Consider the following 20,742-nt stretch of genomic DNA (forward strand, 5'->3'; position numbering starts at 1 on the left):
GTGACACTAACAACAACAGTGCCTTAACATCCATTATCTAAATAAACAAAGCAGTGCGTTGGTGGTGTAACCTGCAGATGGACAAGATGGACAAGCCATATAATCTAATGTGTTGAGTGAGTCAATGTATATGCTACTCACAGGGGCTCTTTCATCAACAGCTTTTATGGCCATTTGACTTCAAACCTTTTCAGAGAAAGACAATGTCTTAGTAGTCATTACTATTCAAGCTAAAGCCATATTTGCTGTAGTGCCACATCCATCCTAATGGTATTGTACATTTTAGACATCCTTTAATTACAATGCAGCAACCTCATTTGTCTCTGTAGATTTTCCAAACAGTCCTACTACAACATGCAAAATTGCCTCATGAGCAGCTTATAATCAGTCTGCTCTCCATCATACTCCAGATAATTGTCTCAATATACATGGATATCCACTACAGCAATATCGACAGCACCACAGGCTTCTCCTTTCATTTTTTGGTTAATCTATCTTGGATAAATTACTTCTACACAGGCATATGCACAGACACTCACAGCCACATACAAACTGACCCCAGGACTTACCTCGATTCCTTCCCCCGGTTCTTTCACCTCAGGCCACAGAATTCAGACTGACCACTGGCTTAGACTGGAGTGTCTGGAATGTAGGCCAAATCTGGACATGAGGTCTCCTCATCAGAGCTGGCTTCCCACTGTGGAACTGTCGCTGGTACTAACTCACGCCTGTAACATCATCCCAAACTATGCCACACTCCAGGCCTGTCTGCACCACTCTGAGGAAAATAAACATCGGCAAAAGTAATATTCAAAAACATTCTCCTCTGCCTTTTAAATCTCAGAGAAGCAAAAACACTTGGTGAAAAACAATTTTCTTCACGGTGAGTGACGCACATATGTTTTTTTTATTCATAATCAACCGTGCTCAGGCAGGCTATTTAATGCACCATTGCTCAGTCAGTGTGCATTTTATCCTTCTTTTAGGCAACATGGCAGAGAAATACCGACCTGAATTTTGCAACAATATAAGCCAGAGCAGTTATGCAGAGTGCCGAAATTTCAACATGATCTTCTCATGTGGAGGTCAGAGAGTTCTTGAGTAAAAAAGTTGACAAGGCTATGTGAAGTTAAGGGCAGGGATGAAAGTAAGGTGGTACGGTCCGGTACAGCGTCCCGGCAAAATAAATAGTGGGGGTACGCCTGTAAAACGTGAGCCTATCACAATTAATACAACATGCCCAAACAACTATTGGCTATTACACCATTATTTAACATTACTGTATGTCAGTCGCATGAAAAATGTGCGAATTGACTGGAAACCGGGTGGTATACGCTCCAAATTGCATTGTGGTTTGAGGAGAACACTTACATTTTGTCAAGGCGGAGATGAGCGCGACCAAAGCGTGCGTGGAAAACAGTGGATGCATCGACTCAGGCTACAAGTGTAAGCCAATCACATAATGTCATTACAATACACGTAGGTGTTTTGTAACAGATGTCTCTTTCCTTTCATCAAATTGCAGGTGCACAGTGCACTGTTGGGGTTTAGATGCTGAAATGATTTTGTGAGTGGACGAATGTGCGCGGGTAGCCTTCAGGAACGCCTTTGTTAAGTGATTGTTTGACAATTGGATGAAAACATCATGAGTGATTGTGTTTATGCCACATTAAAAGGCATAGGGGGTGTGTCCATAAGGCTAGGGGAAGCTTTCCCTAAAGTAATTTGAATTAAATTGCCAAAATTATATAGCCTAATTAGCTTACTCCTGTCTATACAGAAATAAAATCATTCAAAATAGGCTACTACACCAGAAAGAATGATTTGGCCACAGAGGACCATTAGCTTCTTTAAAAAAAATAGCTGTAGATTGTTTTAAAATCGCATAGTCTACTGTCGGAAGGGCCCGCAATTTGGGCAGCGTGCTGCAAATACCAAATAGATGATTGTTGAGGTGCGACTGTCAGTGAAAAGCAGAGAGACCCAGCCAGGCATATCCCAATTTTAAAAAATACAATTGCGGAAAAACAGTTTGGAAAGCAAATGGCTATTGCTCTAAATAGATGACAATGAAAAGACTCCAATCTGTGTTTTAGTTTTTCAAATGTGTAACTTAATTGAGCGAACAGTAGCCTATCTTATTGGCACCAGTGGAGAACATTGGCCATATCCCCGATGAGTGTGTCACGACTTCCTCCGAAGCTGCCTCCTCTCCTTGTTCGGGCAGGCTTCGGCATTCGTTGTCACCGGCCTTCTAACCACTGCTGCTCCTCATCTCATTATTCAATTTGTTTTGTCTTGTTTTTTTACACACACCTGGTTCATATCCCCTCATCATTCCCTGTATAAGTATTCCTTTTGCCCCCCATGTCTTTGTGTGTGATTGCGTCCATGTGGAGGTGTCGATAGCTCGGTGGAGCATTATTTACTTTATCGCCGGGATATTCACCTGTGTGTTTTGTTTTCCCCAGTGCGCCGTTAAGTCGCACTGTAGTTGTTTTACGCGTTGCTGCACCTGACTCCGTCCAAATCACCCGCTACAGAGTGCACTGTCTTTGTCATTGGATCAGTGCCACTTTTGTTTGTTTTTGGATAATATTTTCCTCCTCCAGGTTAGATGGACGTCATATTTTATTTGTGTCTCCCCTTTTCGTAGACCAATTATATGGTTCAGACAACATCGTTTTTATTGATCTGTTTGTCAGTGTCAGCAGAGTAGGCTACCCTGTACGTTTTGTAGTATAAAAACAAATGTGTGCGCGAACTTGGGTGTCCCATATTGGTAAGAAATTAAATCTACTTTCACCCCTGGTTAAGGGTGTAATTTAAAAGTTTTGCCCATGATGTACTTTCATATTGACTTGTAATATGAAGGTGAAACCACCACTTTGTGGGTCCCCACAGTCAGAGCTGGCTGCTATAGATCAATGACTCAATGTTCCCCTTAAAAATGCAGTCCGAGATCTTAAGCACAACAAATTTGTAACATATTGTACGAATTGGAATTCGTAACATATCAAACGAATTGCAAAAAAAAACATTTGCAGGACGTAACATATCATACCAAATGGATGACGTAGTTCACAATTGAATGACGTAGTACACAAAAAACAGGGACCCATTTTGGCTCGTGAGCACCACTTTCAAAACTACTGGCTGAAATTAAACAAAAGTTCCAGAGCATCACTTTAAAATTGCTACAGAGATTGGGTGCCACTAACCCAAATAATAGAAAACCTTTCTATTCAGCAAGGTCAGGGAAGGTCTCGCTGGTCGCCATCTTTGATTACAGGCCACCTCCGGGTTGAGACATATGGAAGGAGGAGGACTGCCAGCCTTCCTGTGGCCTTGCACCTCGCCTTTTACTTAGACTCTGCAGCCAAGATAGCTTTAATCTGGCATAGACATACAACCACAACAACCACATCCACTCGGTGTTATAAACAAAACCTACTGGGGTCACTCAGTGTTCTCGGTTTCAGGAAAATATGAATTAATAACAATGATTAGAAAATCTCACATAAACAGCTGATGTCTCACTGGATGAAGGACACAGACAAACATTTGTAACTGGCAACAACCCCCCCCGTCATTGTAATGGCTACTGTATACAGTAAATAGGAAATCAACAGAAATGTAATTTATAATGATGATAATTCTTGACAATGTCCTCATTAAATGAGGGAAGTTCAGTGCATCCATCTCTTGTTCTGTGTTTACCAATAAAACAATGGGTTTTATATTAACTAGAAATGCCAGTGAAGCGTGTTGGCTGTGTTATAAGGAAGACTCCTCTTCCTTTCACCTTTCTACCCTTCAATCTCTACGGAGAGCCAATTATCCCACCTAAACAGTACAGGCTGTCACATTCCATCAAGGAGCATATATACAATTAATGACTACTTTCATTAGAACAACTGAAGTTCAGAAATGATTACCATATGAAAACTGTGGAATAATGTACAACCTTGACAGATCTCCACTGGGCCAAAACTGTCTGCACTCAAGCACTGTTATTTGAAGTGTACAATGAGCGCTTGTGTGCCCCGCCGCTATATGAGCAGGATGCAAGCACAGTTACTTCACAGGGGGCACACAGACACACACACACACACACAATTAACTACCTACCATACTGTGCACTGAGAGGCCAGGCAAAATCATGGAGATCTCTTTACATAACAATGCTATTACTTATCCTCACTTGAGAATGTAAAGGTGAATGCAATACCACCACCTTGTTCTGATTCTCTATCATATCAGTCCTCTGACACAATAATCCACCACACCCAACAGCATCCATATCCACTGAAACTGAACACGGGAAATATCATGTTGTTGGCCCTATACATAACATTGGCCTATTTGTCTTATCTATTCATTTTATCTGTTTTTGGGCGGAAGTTTGGTGAATAGGTTATTATGATCAACTTCTAGCTTACATCCTCGCCTATGGGGTGGGTGGAAATATAATCTGAAATGGAGAACTTCAATCAGTTGTAGTCCCATTGACAGAAAACATGTTCATCGTATCACATGTAGGATACACCATTTCATATATCACATGTGATAGTCAAACATGGCACCGTTTGAGGAGTTCTAGCAGACATCTGACCCCAACAACACGAAGGAAACCTAATCGCTCTGTCTTCCACAGGATCAGCCACTCATCTGACCACTAGGATATCTGACCCACAGTACATGTCCAGCAAACACTTTATACCCCATGCCCTGCCCATTAGATACCAGAGTGACTCACATACCCAGCCCATGCCATACCCCACCCAAAGGGCACTTAAGCAAAACAGCAACAACAACTGTTTTATAACTAGGTTTGTCATCTTCAGTTTCAACCGTCACAATGCCATAAAAGGCTTATGTTATCACTGGCATTCTCTGGCATCAAGTCAAATGTCAGAGCCCAACTCTAAAGACTGAGGATTGAGTTCTATATCCATGTAACCCAATACGAAATACAGGTACAGTATATCTATTCCCCGGTAGTTTGCGATTGTTATCAAGTAAAATGTAACTCTGCCTTATTAATTCTATGTTAGGCCTTTTTTTCTCTACTCATGCCTTCTGAATAATGACCTCCTCTTGGGCTGATTTCAATCTTATTGGCAACTAGGGCAAGGCCATTCTTATGACCAACCCACATGACGCTGACAAAACACTCTGGCCCATTTGAACAACATGAGTTCTTAGTCAAAGCTTTTGGCTCTGGGGGAGCGATGAGGCAGTTGTTTGAGAGTACAGGACAAAACAGGAATATTAATGCTTTCATTGATTATTATCTCTGTGTCCGCTCAATAACCTCCGAGATGTAATACAATGCGTCCAAGTGAATAAATAATCATTACTAAAAGCACCAAAGATTCTGCTAATATTCTATTGGCCAAAATCAATATTCCTCCAACCACAACCTCTCTTCAATTTCAATATGGTGGCATGAAGAATTAGGAACTAAAACTGTGTGGGGAATTGTACAAGTGGGGAATGAATAGAGCCACGCTGCGTTCACACTTCCATTCAGGAAATATCTTAGAGTGATGCGGCTGTACTATTTACTCTAGCAATTAGTCCAGCATTATAGCCATGGAAATTACTGTGATGCAGTAATAACTGTCAACATTGCCTTAGGGGAAAGCAATGAGCACTTGGATAGAAAAATCACGCCTTATTATACTCATGGTGGAGCTGAGAAATATGAGGTCCTTAGGTAATTAATCTGGTTGTCTGTTACTCTGGAACAATCACAACCATACCTAAGAGATACTGTAGTTGGCACTAACATGAGTCCTGATTTTCCTGAGGTAGGCTACCTCTAAAGGTGAGATTAGGATGATATTAGTTGTTACGCATATGACTTTCAGAAAAATTCGTTGAAATCAGTAACTCAATTGATCTCCGCTTTCATGGAACGACATGGGGTGACTCTTACACCAATCATTGGCTAATTACTTCAATAGTCATTCTTGCACAAAACATTATTTTGGATCTGAAACCCTGATTCAACAACAGCATCCATTATCTTTGACCATTCATTTACCAATGACTCAACCATAGTCAGGAGCAGCCAGCCTGTATAACACAAGGCCACATTAAGCCATTCACCTGTTAGTGTGAGAATTGAGTGACTACACAACGGCGACACCGTTTAACAGCAATGACCCATCTTATCTAACGGGGCCACATTAAATGGTGTTTGCTTTAGATAGTGTCTACATACACCATGCAGGGGAATTTAGTTAGCTGGCTAGCTGGCTCTGGGACACAGGTCCAGTATGGATGCAGGCAGGCAGGCAGGCTGCACCTCAATGGGCCTACAGAGGGAAATAAATCCACACAGCGTCACCCTGAGGGGAGTGGAGATCAAAGACAGGTAGAGAGAAATAGTGTTCCAGAAACAACAGTACCAGAGGATCCTTCTCTTATGTAGGTCAGATGATGAACAGGAGCTGTGCTGTGCTGCCTGGAGATTGTCTCCTCCCTTCCTCTCTGGTTACCTTGCATTAGCTCACATGCACTAACCGGCTGACAGGGGAGCCAACCGAAACCTAAGAGTGGGGGACCAATGAATTGCTGATGGTCATTTTTCATAATTAACTTGCTACTTAAAATGGACAGTCGTTGAGGAACCTGTTTGAACTCATATATAAATGGCATGCGGAAGAAAACAAATGGGAGAACGCTCTAAAAGATTCTCAGACTGTTTATGAACTCCTGCGTCTAAGGCACTGCATCGCAGTGCTAGCTGTGCCACTAGAGATCCTGGTTCGAATCCAGGCTCTGTCGTAGCCGGCCGCGACCGGGAGACCCATGGGGCGGCGCACAATTGGCCCAGCGTCGTCCAGGGTAGGGGAGAGAATGGCCGGCAGGGATGTAGCTTAGTTGGTAGAGCATGGCGGTGGCAACGCCAGGGTTGTGGGTTCGATTCCCACGGGGGGCCAGTATGAAAAATTAAATAATGTATGCACTCACTAACTGTAAGTCGCTCTGGATAAGAGCATCTGCTAAATGACAAAAGGCTGATGTTTATTGCCATGAGTCTTGTCCTGGAGGCAGAACTGAGTGATTTCTCCTTAGATAGGCCAACTGCAATGTCAAAATTGGCTATATTGTAAAACATGTATGACAACAAAAGTGTGCTTTTAGGTCTTAATTTAAAGTTAGGGTTAGGCATTAGGGTTAGCAGTGTGGTTAAAGTTAGGGTTAAGGTTAGGATTAAAATAAGATTTTATGACTTTGTGGCTGTGCCAGCTAGTGACCACTCTGCAGAGCTGCCTCCAGGACAAGATTCATGACGGAAAACCTGCATTTGTGAAGTCAAACCATATTCTCAGCGACTGCTACACCTGGGCACAGGGCCAAGCATCTCCAAACGCAATTAAATCAGCAAGCGTTCAATTGTCTTAGCAGCATAATCAATAAAGAGCCAATTTGATGGTTGTACGCAGGATGTAAACAAGTGACGTTGATCTACATACTAACATCATTTAAACACATAAAATGGCTAGTGTAGCCAGAGCTTTCACATTCATCTGAAATGCATAGTAAAAGTATGGTAGTAGTCATTAGAGTTGTGCATACTGTTTGTGCATTTCTCAATAAAATGTAGAGCTCAATCACAACAACATGCCTCATAATAACAGCATATTCCTCCGTCTACACACACTAACCCTGTGCTGCTTGCCTAATAAGATGAGAATTTAGATAATGAACACATCACTATGCATGGAGCAATGCAGCATCCGCTGCCATACGTTTAATGAGGGTTGGCTGAGGAACCTAGCTGTTCCTCTCTTGGATGAGTGAAATGTGAGCGAGGGGGGCATTTTGTGGCCTCTGTGAGAGTGATGATAAGTGTTCCCAGCCCGCCGGTCCACCCGAGCTAATGGATAGGCAGGAGTGCTGAAACACTGGGGGCCTTGTGGTCGTGTGGGTCTCCTAGCAGCCACACGACCACGCCACATGGATGCAATTTCTTCATTAGGTATGTCATAAATGTACACACAGAGGTATTATTGTTCACTTTTTTTGTCCTGATTGGATTCAGAAATGGAAGAAGTCTCTCGGGGGTTTCACTTGTAGCCAGCAACTGTGACTGAGAAGAAATAGCCTTCTTTCTTGTATGTCTGTAGTAACATCCTTTACTTATAGCTAATGAAAAATCTATGTCAATTTGATTTATCTTTAATAAACTAACATGTAAAAGCAGTCAATTGGTGAGATTGCTTTCATATGGGTAAAATGAGGAATGTGGAAATACTGTACTTCATAAAGCACTATTGCAAATAATCTGTCATAGTCTGAAAGGTTACATGACTTGGGGGGGCATTACAAATGACATTTGGTGTATTAAATAACACTTACTAACCACGGGTGTACTTTGATTAAAGCTTTCGAGATAGACCTTGCCTCAGAGCAGCATCCCTCACATATCACTTTACACAGTGCATTTCTCCACATAAATTACAGACTAACAATAGTCCACAAACCCTGCCCCCAAGCCAGTCACCTGCACCGGGGAATGCTGACAAAATGATGTCACTGAGTCTACAATCATATCACTTCAAAGCCATAAAACGTCTGCATGGGTAAGTTGAGCAAACAGGCCAATTCTCCATTGTAAACCCATTGTGGGATTCCCTCCAGAAAGGTCACCCAGATGAGGGAATTGCAGTGTCTAAATCACCCAGGCTTGGATTACATCCCAATAGCACTAACAATGACAAGGTTCTTTCTTCTTAATGTGGCCCACATGAAAGGCCAAGAATAAAGTCCCATGATTAGATGCTTTGCACACTAGCTCCCCTGAAAATACCCACTGGCAAAGTTTAATGTGATGAAGCACAGCAACAATATGGCCACATTAAACCATTACAAGAGTAAACAGAGATTACAGACTCATTTGGGAGGTACAACACGGCCAAGAAAGACCATCTTAGAGGAATGAAAAACAAATGCTCAACACACTGATGTGTTTCTCAACGGAGAGTGAGGCCAAAGTTAATCGTCTACACATTCTCTCAACGTCTATGGTTTGTTTTCTTAAATCAGAGAACAAAATGAATCTCTCCAAACATATTCTTGTGTAATAGTGGAAGCCAATTCTATCTCGGAGATCACCCATTGCAAACCCAGGAGGACAATAAGGCCCATATTGTTTACAGTAAACTTACTGTAGCATCAGCCTCTCAGTGAAAGACACATGATTACAGGGATGAGCCCTACTGTGAAAGCCTCCTTACATTTTCTTCCTCCTTCTATAGAGGGAGCGCACCACTGTGAGATGAAAGTGGAAACCATTTTGCCACTTCAAGCACCCACCCATGGAGAGTGCTGATCCGAGTGCTGCCCTGCAATCTCTCCTGGCCTTCTCCGGGCACCCCAATACCATCTCAGGTCCTGAAACTATGGCAACCAAATAAGAGAGCAGCCTCAATGATTAATAGATGGGAAATGCAGTGCCAATCGCGGTGGGCCTGTGGAGGGGGACAGATGCACGCCCCTCTCCGTGATCCACTGCCACACACCGAGGCACAGAAGGTGGAAGGAGATGCCTGCGAAGCACGCAACAAGCACCCCCTCAACACAGTGTCATAGAACTCTCTGTAGAGCATCCATGTAGTCCTATGCAAGCATCGATGCATACCTCATGAGCACCCAATGAGCTAAACACAACCGGAAGCCACAGTTGTTCGTAATGAGTGTTCACAGCGAGTGCCGTTTGTGACTCATGGTCACGCACCTGTATAAGTACAGTACACATTCAGGAAAATACATGTAACTATTTACATACCATAGGATGTGTTGTCTGGCATCAGATTAGGTGCCTTATCAACACTTGTCTATCTCAGCCAGTTTATACTGTGTTTGCGAACAATAAAACTCCATAGCCCAGAGAGGTGGATCATCTCTGATAACTTCTATGATACACAGGCAGGTCGGCTACGTCAACTTTCCTCCTAGGATTGCCTATCACAATTATATTTTGTTAATTTCCATAAACAAAGTCTTGCCAAAGAGCAACAGTGAACATGCCAAAACACACTTCCAATTCAGCCATTGGCTTAAGAGGTTCTGTCAAAAATCAGCTCCATACTGTACGCCATTGGCTATTCTGGCACTAAAAATGACCTCCATTATGTTAATTGAACGAGTCTAAGGGAAGGGAATTTTACAGGGCTTATTAATTCAATAAAAATAAATAGTGCATTGAGAGCCTGGGGGGGTTAATGCAAGGTGAGAAACAGACGCTAGGTTACAATTGAACAAATTATTACACTTGAAATGAGTTGTACAGAACAGAATTAACCATATCCCACAACCAAATACAAACAGTGCTTTGGATTTCACTGAATTTATTATTGTCAGATCAATCGTCAAGTTTTTTATATTATGGGATTGGTTTTGCTATTCACCTTTGAGTGGAGCTTTACCACAAAATATGATGCCAATGTCATGATATTTGCAATATGGGGAATAATGTGTGGGAAAAAAGTTATCTAAATGTCATGCAGCTTCTGAACACCAGCATGCTATGTATTTCATCTGAGCATGACACCATTCTATTGTGGGGGTGGATGGAGGATGCAAGGTGTTTAACATTTTCTATCAGTAGGAGGCACACAGAGAGCTGCTCATGGAAATATAGTTTTTTGAGAATATCCCCACAGACACACAAAAAAAATGAATTTTCCATTTGGCAAGAAGGTGAAAGTTGCTACAATGAAAGACGGTGCATGTCACATTGAAACTACTATCAGTGGACTACTATGGTTGCCCGTCTAAAATGCGATGAAAGCTGACTTTTAAATGATTGAAGCGTAAAGAAAACTGCAATAAAAAAATACAAATAAATATAGGGTTAATCATAAATAATGTTGATATATATATTTATACATTTTGATGAGTGTGAGGATTTTAATGCTCTCATTCACTAATTGTTTACAACTACAGAAAAATACACTGGATGCACATTAATAAAACATACAATCATAAAATATGCAGAAATACACAAATCTATTGGACCTACAATATTGTCACTGAATTTGAACACAATGACTAACAAGGCCTCGCTTTGGGTAATTGAGTACAATTCATTACACATAGGCACGCCATTGATCAATTATTCAAGACCAAGCACGTCTATCTATCCTTGACTGACAAATGTAAATACCAACCTACACCCCTGCACAGCGGATACAAGCACACCAGTGTGACAAATCCACATCAGTCACACACAATGCCAACCTCATTGCTATTGTTGGGAAGCTGCAGATCAAATGCTCCACAGAGCATTGCTCCAAATAGAGGCACCACAATGCATGCTGGTGTTTTGGTTTTCTCCTCTTGTCTGCTTGAAGAAAAAACAATGCTTTCTCCAACGGTAGTCAGTCATACAGTGACAGACATGCATGTACACATACATCAATGGCAGTATGATCTGCTTTCAGAGTATGTCTTGTAAACAATGTATCATGGCAGATGTTTCAAAACGGCTCCAGGACTATTGCCCACCACTGTAAGAATATTGTAGTGTATATCTCACAGAGATACCTATAGTACATATCCTCTACAGTATCTCATCTCAACTTAACTGTTACACCATCTCTCCATGCAGTAGTGCCGAGAATGGGAACACATGAAATATTTTTTCAGTGGTTTCATGAAATAATGGATTATAGACTATCCTTTTTCATATCAATGTTTTTACAAGACCATCCCATCTTACAAATAATTCCCCCAAAATATCACATATTACTGTTGCAATAACAGATGACGTGAATAAATACATTTTGCTCACAGCCATTTAGCACTTTTCCTCATTTTGTTGTTATAAACACACAGGTAATGGGATGTTTCTACATTTTGAGAAACATCCCTTATCCTTGACTAGATTCCCATTGCAAATACAGTAACCCCAGACATCTTCAAACTGGCTGAGAAAGCTGAGGTGTTAGCAGCCCTGTGTGTTGCATGGGGCCACACACACACACACACACACACACACACACACACACACACACAGATAGAGATGAGGAGCGAAGCGTTGTCCACACATGGTGTGTTTAGTGACTACAGGCTCACACCAGCCATATCTATTTCTAAAGGAAATACATTACATACATGTAACACATATTTCAGAACCCTTCTTTGCCCAATGGAGGAATTACAACAGTGACCATCCCTGAAATGGCCCTTAAAGCCTGTAGTCACTAAACACACCTTGTGTGGACAATGCTTCGCTCCTCATCTCTATCTGTGTGTGTGTGTGTGTGTGTGTGTGTGTGTGTGTGTGTGTGTGTGTGTGTGTGTGTGTGTGTGTGTGTGTGTGTGTGTGTGTGTGTGTGTGTGTGTGTGTGTGTGTGTGTGTGTGTGTGTGTGTGTGTGTGTGTGTGTGTGTTTGTGTGTGTGTATGAGAGAGGGAGAGAGACAGAGAGAGCGAGCGAGAGAGACAGAAAGGCAGAGAAAGACAGAGAGACAAGTGGTGTAACTACAACCATCTACATCAGTTAAGAGATGTCAGTCTGAAATCAGTTGGGCACAACTGTGGTTAAATAAAAGTGAAAATAAATGAATGAAATAGCTACTGTATATTTAAATCCACATCAATAAATAATGTATGATGTGTTGAAGACTGATAAAGGCCAATACATTGAAATAACCTGCTGCGATAAAATACATTATTTTCCACTTGGAAAGACACAGGTGATATTCGTTTAGCCAACACTGACAATTTAAATGCCCGTCTGTCTTCTCACACATGACAATTGTATCTCATTGCGCAGCTATGGAGGGCCCAACAACTAAGGTGAGCGCAAATTATTTACGTAGCCTATTATGTTGAGTCCTGCTAGCCTAAGTTCACAGCACACTAAACGCAATGGAGAGTTTGTCTACATAAATGACAGACGTTGAAATTATAAACGATTTCAGCACCTGGGGAAAATTGTAGGAGAGTTGTCTATAATAGTCTATAATTTCTGAAGCTTTCCACCCATGCTCCAAATGATATCGAATGGACCCGAGACAGCTTGGATAATAGGCTACGTGTAAATGCGTATTTACGCACAAACATTATATATTTAAATTGCCAAAATACCTATTATCTTTACGAGATAATCCTACACTTTCCCAATAAATTGTAATTTATTAACTGCAACAGACTGATATTTCATAAAGTTACTGAAGTGACGTAGACTACCTTGTTATACGCGCGTTGTGCACTGGTCGTAGTAGCCTACAGTGATTGGGAAAACATTACGCTATAGTTTATAGGCTCTACGGAAATAGGCTACTATTATGCACATACAAGGTTAAAAATCAAAATACAATACCTTCAGCTCATGAATGGATATGCCTTGGGGTAAATGTATCGGTCGTCCTTTAATCCATTAAAACGAATGTTCAAAAAGCAGTTCAGACAGTGCTCATTTCGAGAAAAAATAAATATGCGAACGCTACTTTTCTAAACCTCTTGGGGTTTTTTTGTTACATGCCGCGCTTGTAGGCTACGCACCTCTTCAAATCGGAATATCCATCGGAAATCCACTTGAAGCCCAGCGGTTTTAAAAACTCATTTGAGAAAACTGAGCAGGACCAACCTGGCGTCCAAGAACTAACAATGGAGCGTTCCAAACCATTTGTGGCAACCGAACTCAGTCCCCCAACAAAAGCTGCTGGTCATCCTATTTGGAGATGAAGCCTTCTTACTAGTGCACAGCGATCCCAGCTGTCACCCGCTACACACAGGGAGGAGCTATAAGCCCCAAACTGGAGCGTGCTGGTGGAATAGGATCTTTTGTTTCATGGGTGCCACTTATGACGACTGTATTTTTAGATTTACACTGGTATTCCATGAAAAGACATAGACATAATGCAAAAATCTAATCATTATAGCCTAAATGACAAAATATAATAATTATGTACAGCCTATTATTCGTTTAAGAGAAATAACAACAAACGATGTATTACATTTATATAAGCTATGGAAACGTGAAGCACTAGCCTGGCTAGCAAGGTAACAGTCAGAAACAATATTGGTGTGCCAATGATGATGCCCACAGTTACGCATGGTACCCCCATTGCTTTGAGAGTTCTGTGCCGGGCCAATGCGAAACGGAATGCAACCATGTTCAAAGCCTCTCTTGTCTTTTTCAATGGGAGACCCCACTCCGGTGGTCCTGTCTGCTCCTGGCACTGCACAAGGTTTATAATCGCCCTTTAGTCGGTTCCACATAGTAGGCTATCAGTTCGTGGGGACTTATCACATACACTTGCCTAGTTAAATAAAGGTTAAATAAAAATAAATAAATACAATTATCAGAATAACAGCAAATCCCTTTGAAGTTGTAGCTACTTTTCTTTTTATGTCTACTACACCAAAAAACGAACATGTTATACTCTAGATGGAGGCAAGGCACATTGAAATTAGGCTTACCATCTGTTACAAGGTGCTTACACCCTAGAAGGCCAAGGATTCATAATGGCTCATGCTCAGATTGGGGGTGTTTGCTTTATGTAATAACAGCCCAATGGTGATGGCTGCGTTAGTTATGTCCCAGATAGCCACTTGTCCAGATGCTTGCTGCAACAAATTGTATTTAGACATGCTGATATAATATATAATGTACACCTTCCTCTTGGTTCCTGTCCAGTAATGTAAACTGATTTACATCAGTATTCCTCCTTTATCATCTTGAATTATGGCGAATTCAAGTCTGCAATTTGAGTAACTCACTATTACATAATTACAGTGCTGGTGGATCCTTGTGTGTGAGTCAATGGCCAAAAGATTATAAACTATTGTGGTCCTCTGTAGCTCAGCTGGTAGAGCACGGCGCTTGTAACGCCAAGGTAGTGGGTTCGATCCCCGGGACCACCCATACACAAAAATGTATGCACGCATGACTGTAAGTCGCTTTGGATAAAAGCGTCTGCTAAATGGCATATTATTTATTATTATTATTATTATTATTACATTTGTAGGCCTACAGGCTGTTGTCTCTTTCAAGTTGTTGTGCCAAATGTTCTCGGCCTATTTGATAGTGTGGACAACATAAAAATTATGTAACGGTAAAATGGTAGAATGCTCCAAAGGTCAAGTGCATTTTAAACAAATTGACGAGATTATGAAGGATGTCACACCTGTAATTATGTGTGGTAATATTATTTATACCATGGCTGCCATCATTACAGAATCAATGTATGTAAACATGACATAACCATACTGATGACATCACTAAATGGAAATAACAGGACAAATAAACCAAAACAAAACATATGCTTCTACTAGCTTGAAGCCCTTTGATATCCAATACGTGTTTTGCGTGGGTATGAATACACTTAGGTTATACACTTGGGCTAGCTTGAACTCTTAAAATATGTCCATGTATCAAAGCTTATCTTGCTGTGAAGATACAGCCATCCCAGTTGTAGTAATCTTGAGTGTTACGCATGGAAGATATAGTGCCGATCTGGGAAGACACAGTCACTGATGCATCAGCTTGCTTTGTCAGGGGCTAGATCCCAGGATACTGGAGTTGGCCATTGTTTATCTAAATCATGAGGCTGGATGCCCGGGCTTTGGTTAGATTTAAGTCTGGACTTGTGGTGCATTCCTCTTTGTTAGCTGCTGTGGCAATGAGACAGCTAATTGGAACGTATGGGGCCCTGTCAGATGCAGTCTTAGAGACAAGAGAAAGACAGTCACCCATGCTCCAAGAGCCAGTTATTATCTTACTGTTGTCTGAGTAAGCACATATTGGTTCAACAAACTGCACAATGATGTGTGATCATCAATTACGACTTTTATATATTTTAATATTGCCTACTGTGGAATAGTTAGAATAATATTATCGTATTACTTCACAAAGGGATGTGTCAGCTTCCAGTTGACTAGTATAGCAAACATTGGAGCATAGCATGCACGACAAGTTGAAATGGACTTGTTTTGCATTACAGGTGGAGGATCTTCTGAAATGACAGACAGACAGACAGAAAGACAAACAGACAGACACGTTTGAATGGCACTTGACGATGATCAGAGCAGTCACCTCATTACGGCAGGAAAAATATTCATTCAGTGGCATTGGAGAGGGAATGGCATTCTTTAACACCCTCTCAGCTTCACACCATTTAATTGGTCTCAGTGAAAATTGCAGTGAAACCGTTTTCTCATCAACACATAGGCCACCACACTCTCAGTAACAGGATATCAAGATTAAATCAATGTATATTCTGCACAGGTAATAAGCATTTACCATCATTATATATTCTACTCAATCCCAACAGGATACTTTTCTCCTCTAAGCCATAACAGCTACCCACTGTGTGTAAGTGATGTGTTGCAAGTGATAAATAGTATGTTACCAATATGCAGTGGTGGAAAAAGTACCCAATTGTCATACTTGAGTAAAAGTAAAGATACCTTAGTAGAAAATGACTCAAGTAAAAGTGAAAGTCACCCAGTAAAATACTACTTCAGTAAAAGTCTAAAAGTATTTGGTTTTAAATATACTTAAGTATCAAAAGTAAATGTAATTGCTAAAATATACTTAAGTATCAAAAGTAATAGTAAAAATATAAATAATTTCAAATTCTTTATATTAAGCAAACCTGATGGCACAATTGTCTTGTTTTTTTAATTTACTGATAGCCATGGGCACACTCCAACACTCAGACATAATTTACAGACAAAGTATTTGTGTTTAGTGAGTCCACCAGATCAGAGGCAGTAGGGATGACCAGGGATGTTCTCTTGATAAGTGCGTGAATTGGACCATTTCCCTGTCCTGCTAAGCATTCAAAATGTAACGAGTACTTATGGGTGTCAGGGATGTGTATGGAGTAAAAACTACATTATTTTCTTTAGGAATGTAGCGGAGTAAAAGTAAAAGTTGTCAAAAATATATATAGTGAAGTAATGTACAGATACCCCCAAAAAACTACTTAAGTAGTACTTTAAAGTATTTTTACTGAAGTACTTTACACCTCTGCCAATATGGAGATTGCCGATGATGATCCAGGATTAGTTTTTCCAATTATGCCTACTGTCAATGGTTTTACTTTTGTCCTATCATCATTTTAGAATAGTGTTGCAGTTTGCAAAACAGCTCTTTCGGAGATGAGCTCTGAGTTCTGACTAAAAGCTGCAGACATCTACCTCAGCATATTAAATGAATGAAAGGCTGGTGACCTATAATGGCGAAACGGTTTAAAGCTGAGGTAGAGATTCACTCAGAAACTTGCACCTTGAGCCTGAGCCAGAGCATGCACCAAGGCTTGATTAAGCATGAATAAGTCAGTGTTTCTGCTCTGAGTCCCGTTAATGAGGAGTGACAGTTAAAGATCCCAGTGTTCTGGACATCAGTGGCACCTGCTTGCCATCAGGACTCTCAAAATGGACCTTGTGCAGAAAAGAAGCATCTGCGTCAGGTACTGGGTAACTGGACCAGGACCCCACCTTGCCTTGGCTCTGTGCGTCACATGTGCGTCTTTGCGTCCCTGGGTTCGGGAGTCTCCAGTAGCCTCAGCCCCACCTGGGAGGCTGGATGTGGGTAAACCAGTTGATGAAATGACAACAGTGCTCAGTCCCTGCTGAATAAATAATCCTGCGAGTGCTAACACACGATAGTGCTCATTCATTTTTCAGCCAATCCATTTCAGTCGCTCTCTCAACGTGGATGCGTATGTGCATGTAAGGCTGGTGTTTTCCACCCATTCAACAGAGCCACTGCATATTTTATCATCATATGAACTGTCGATTTAGTCATTCATTCTGTCTCAGTGGTCTAGGGACCTGGTTTATATTCCATGATCTGCAGCTTTGTGCCCATGGTTGAAACTAAGGTGAAGGTGCTATGTGTGGAAAACAAGGGTTTCTGCTCTGAAATCAGTGCACTTTCACCATGTTGTATCTGCAGACCTCTACTATATATTAACTGTAAGTGTTTTAAATTAACTAAAAGGAAGAGTAGAGGTCTGCAGAAACTGATATCCACCCATGATTAAACATCACGATTAGGCTTTTGACTTTCCAGTGCAGACAGACCTGACTTTGAACTGATTCATGATTGATGTGTCAGATGAAAGCAAGGTAGGTCATTGTGGGTGAGGGTCTACATACACAGCTTAAATCACCAAGGATAATAACCAACTAATATTCAAGATAATGGACCACTAGACCATTTTCAGGTGCATTTAAGGTCCATAACGCAAACAACCGGTCTTTATGTAGTCACTTACCTCTAGGGCAGAAACATTTGTGATCTATTTAAGATACATACAGTTTTGTGCTGTAGTGGGCTATTGATATCAAATGATTTACGGTGATGGCTCAATATTCAGTAAACAGACAACATACAGCATGGTGCCGAAGGAAATCAATTCATCTTCACTATATTTGAGATATTTATATTCCCTGACAATGGTTTGATATATCAGAAAGTAATTTCAGTTAATGTTGCTATTACTGCTTTTCTTTAGAATAAGTACATTTACAAAATCACTTTTTCTCTCCCTCATATAATCAATCACTGAGGCAATAAATGTATGAATCAAATAATATCTACAGTATCTAGAGAAGGCATAGGACTAAAATACTCTCTGCACACCTGTCTTTCATTCTCGACTAGATTTCAGATACCTTGTTGAGAGTGCAGTATCTGAGTAAGAATTGCTCAGAGCATCTGCTTATCTCCTGTTGTTAAATCATGTAAAAATATTCTCCTCTCCTCATTAAGCCTTGTTCACTTTGCATTTTCAGAGACAAGAGGGAGGCTGCCAGACAACGAATGACACAAAGGCATTTGAAGAACCGGAAAATAAACAAAGTCATAGCTACACTCAAAAGGCATACACTTTATAATCATAGGTGAAGAGTGCTGTGAAATTTAGCCATAAAACGTTTGAATTTCAAAAATATTTTAACCCGTTAGAAACCAAGGTGCCAAAACAAAATCCAATGTGGTTTAGAGATAAAGAATGAAGTCTGCCACTGGAGGAAGAGCTCATGTGTTAGTGCTGTGCAGACTGAAATACTTAATTAGTTGTATATCAATTTGCATAATTGAAAATGACCATTTAACAACATTTCATCTTGATGGCTAACCTTACACAACATGCATACATTATAGTACTTCATTATAGTCCATATTGTTGTTTATTACTAACATTCATTTGAATAAAAATGTAAATGGCACTTTTCAGTGTCAAAACTAATTAATCAAATCATCTGATGTGTTATTTATTTCAGTCTCAGATAAAGACAGCCACAAGGTAACTACCCAGAATAACTAAAAGAGAAAGCAGCAGACGGTCTCTGAGCTATCCTCTGTGAGAGAATAAAGGTATAGGATCTTAATTTGACCTGTTTCTCACAGCAGGAAAATAATCCTGCAGCAACAGGAAATGTAAGTTATTGTGTGTATTATAATTAGTGGCCATTTTTGTAGGGGTTGATAGGGCAAATCAAGTCTGACATTTTTCTGTGGAAATTACTGTCACGATCGTTATAAGATGAAGCGGACCAAGGCGCAGCGTGATATGCGTACATAATTTATTTAAGTACACCACACGAACAAACACAACAAACAAACGATACGTGAAGTCCTGGGTAAAACACAAACCTTCCGGAACAAGATCCCACAAACAACAGTGCCAAACAAGCTGCCTAAGTATGGTCCCCAATCAGAGACAACGAGAATCAGCTGCCTCTGATTGGGAACCACCGTGGCCAACATAGAAAACACGAACTAGAACAAAACATTGAAAATCACACATAGAAAATCCACACCCTGGCTCAACATATAAGAGTCCCCAGAGCCAGGGCGTGACAATTACAAACTTTAGAGGCCTTTTAAACCTTGAATACACTACAAGTTTGCATTTCCTGCTGTGCAGGACATTTCCTGCAACAACAGGGTGATCAAATGAAGATCCTACATCTATAGATCTGTCGTTGTCAGCACAAGGATGGCAGGAAAGTGATGGAAGGATAATGACAGTGGGAGGAGGCTGCTTGACCTCTGGCGACCTCTTCCTGGACGCTGCTGCTGGGAGGCGTTTCAGGAAGTGGGTGCAGTTAATGTGATGGGATATCCTGCTGCTGCCAGCCCTTCTTCCTCATACAGTAATTGTTCCCATAGCCCCAGTCACCTTTTTAGGATGCTGCACTTGAAGTGCACACAGACACCTCCAGGTGACTCAACAACAAACGCAGCCAAGGACGCTTTCACTTAGGACATTAACACACGCAGCAGACAGTGCTGTAACCATAACTCAGAGAAGATGAATACAAAACTCACACAATCTAACAAAAATGACGATAACAAAAGCAATGTCATCATCATGGTACGGTTGGTCTAGTCCTCTGAACGTGGCGTAGCTGCTGAGAGAGCGAAGCTCAATACACCTCTAAGGACAGTTTCACACATTTATGCCAAGAACAAAGCTCAGCATTAAAGGGGTGTTTAAAGTACACTAATTCACCAAAATGATATAATTTACAATTTTACGATTACTGGAGCCAAATGCTAATGGTTCCCTCTATAAAGAATTACTGTTTTAAATTTGCCATTATGTGTCATTAAGGTTTGGTGCATATGGCCTTCTCAGATATTTCTGTGGAAATTCTCTTGTGGTAGTGCTGCATTTTTGTTCCTCAAACATCAAAGGATGGCCACACTGGTACTTCAAGCACATTTTGGCATTGCTCTCCTACCTCTGATCCAG

At 40.9% G+C, this 20,742-nt stretch overlaps 1 protein-coding gene across 4 annotated transcripts in view; it reads right to left on the reverse strand.

Moving 5' to 3' along the window:
* The window catches only part of LOC121587497 (semaphorin-6A-like), a 93,103-nt gene extending 79,368 nt beyond the window's left edge, over nt 1-13,735 (reverse strand). For 3 of the 4 annotated variants that reach the window (XM_041904483.1, XM_041904482.1, XM_041904480.1), the window contains exons 1-2: nt 13,347-13,735; nt 570-778 (exon numbers count right to left, since the gene is read on the reverse strand). The gene's annotated coding sequence lies outside the window, so the exon portion shown is untranslated. The remainder of the gene's footprint in view (nt 1-569; nt 779-13,346) is intronic. The other variant, XM_041904481.1, reaches the window with a different exon arrangement.
* Nucleotides 13,736-20,742: the final 7,007 nt, after the last annotated feature.

The sequence above is a fragment of the Coregonus clupeaformis genome, chromosome 18 (genome assembly GCF_020615455.1).
Source record: "Coregonus clupeaformis isolate EN_2021a chromosome 18, ASM2061545v1, whole genome shotgun sequence".
NCBI lineage: Eukaryota > Metazoa > Chordata > Actinopteri > Salmoniformes > Salmonidae > Coregonus > Coregonus clupeaformis.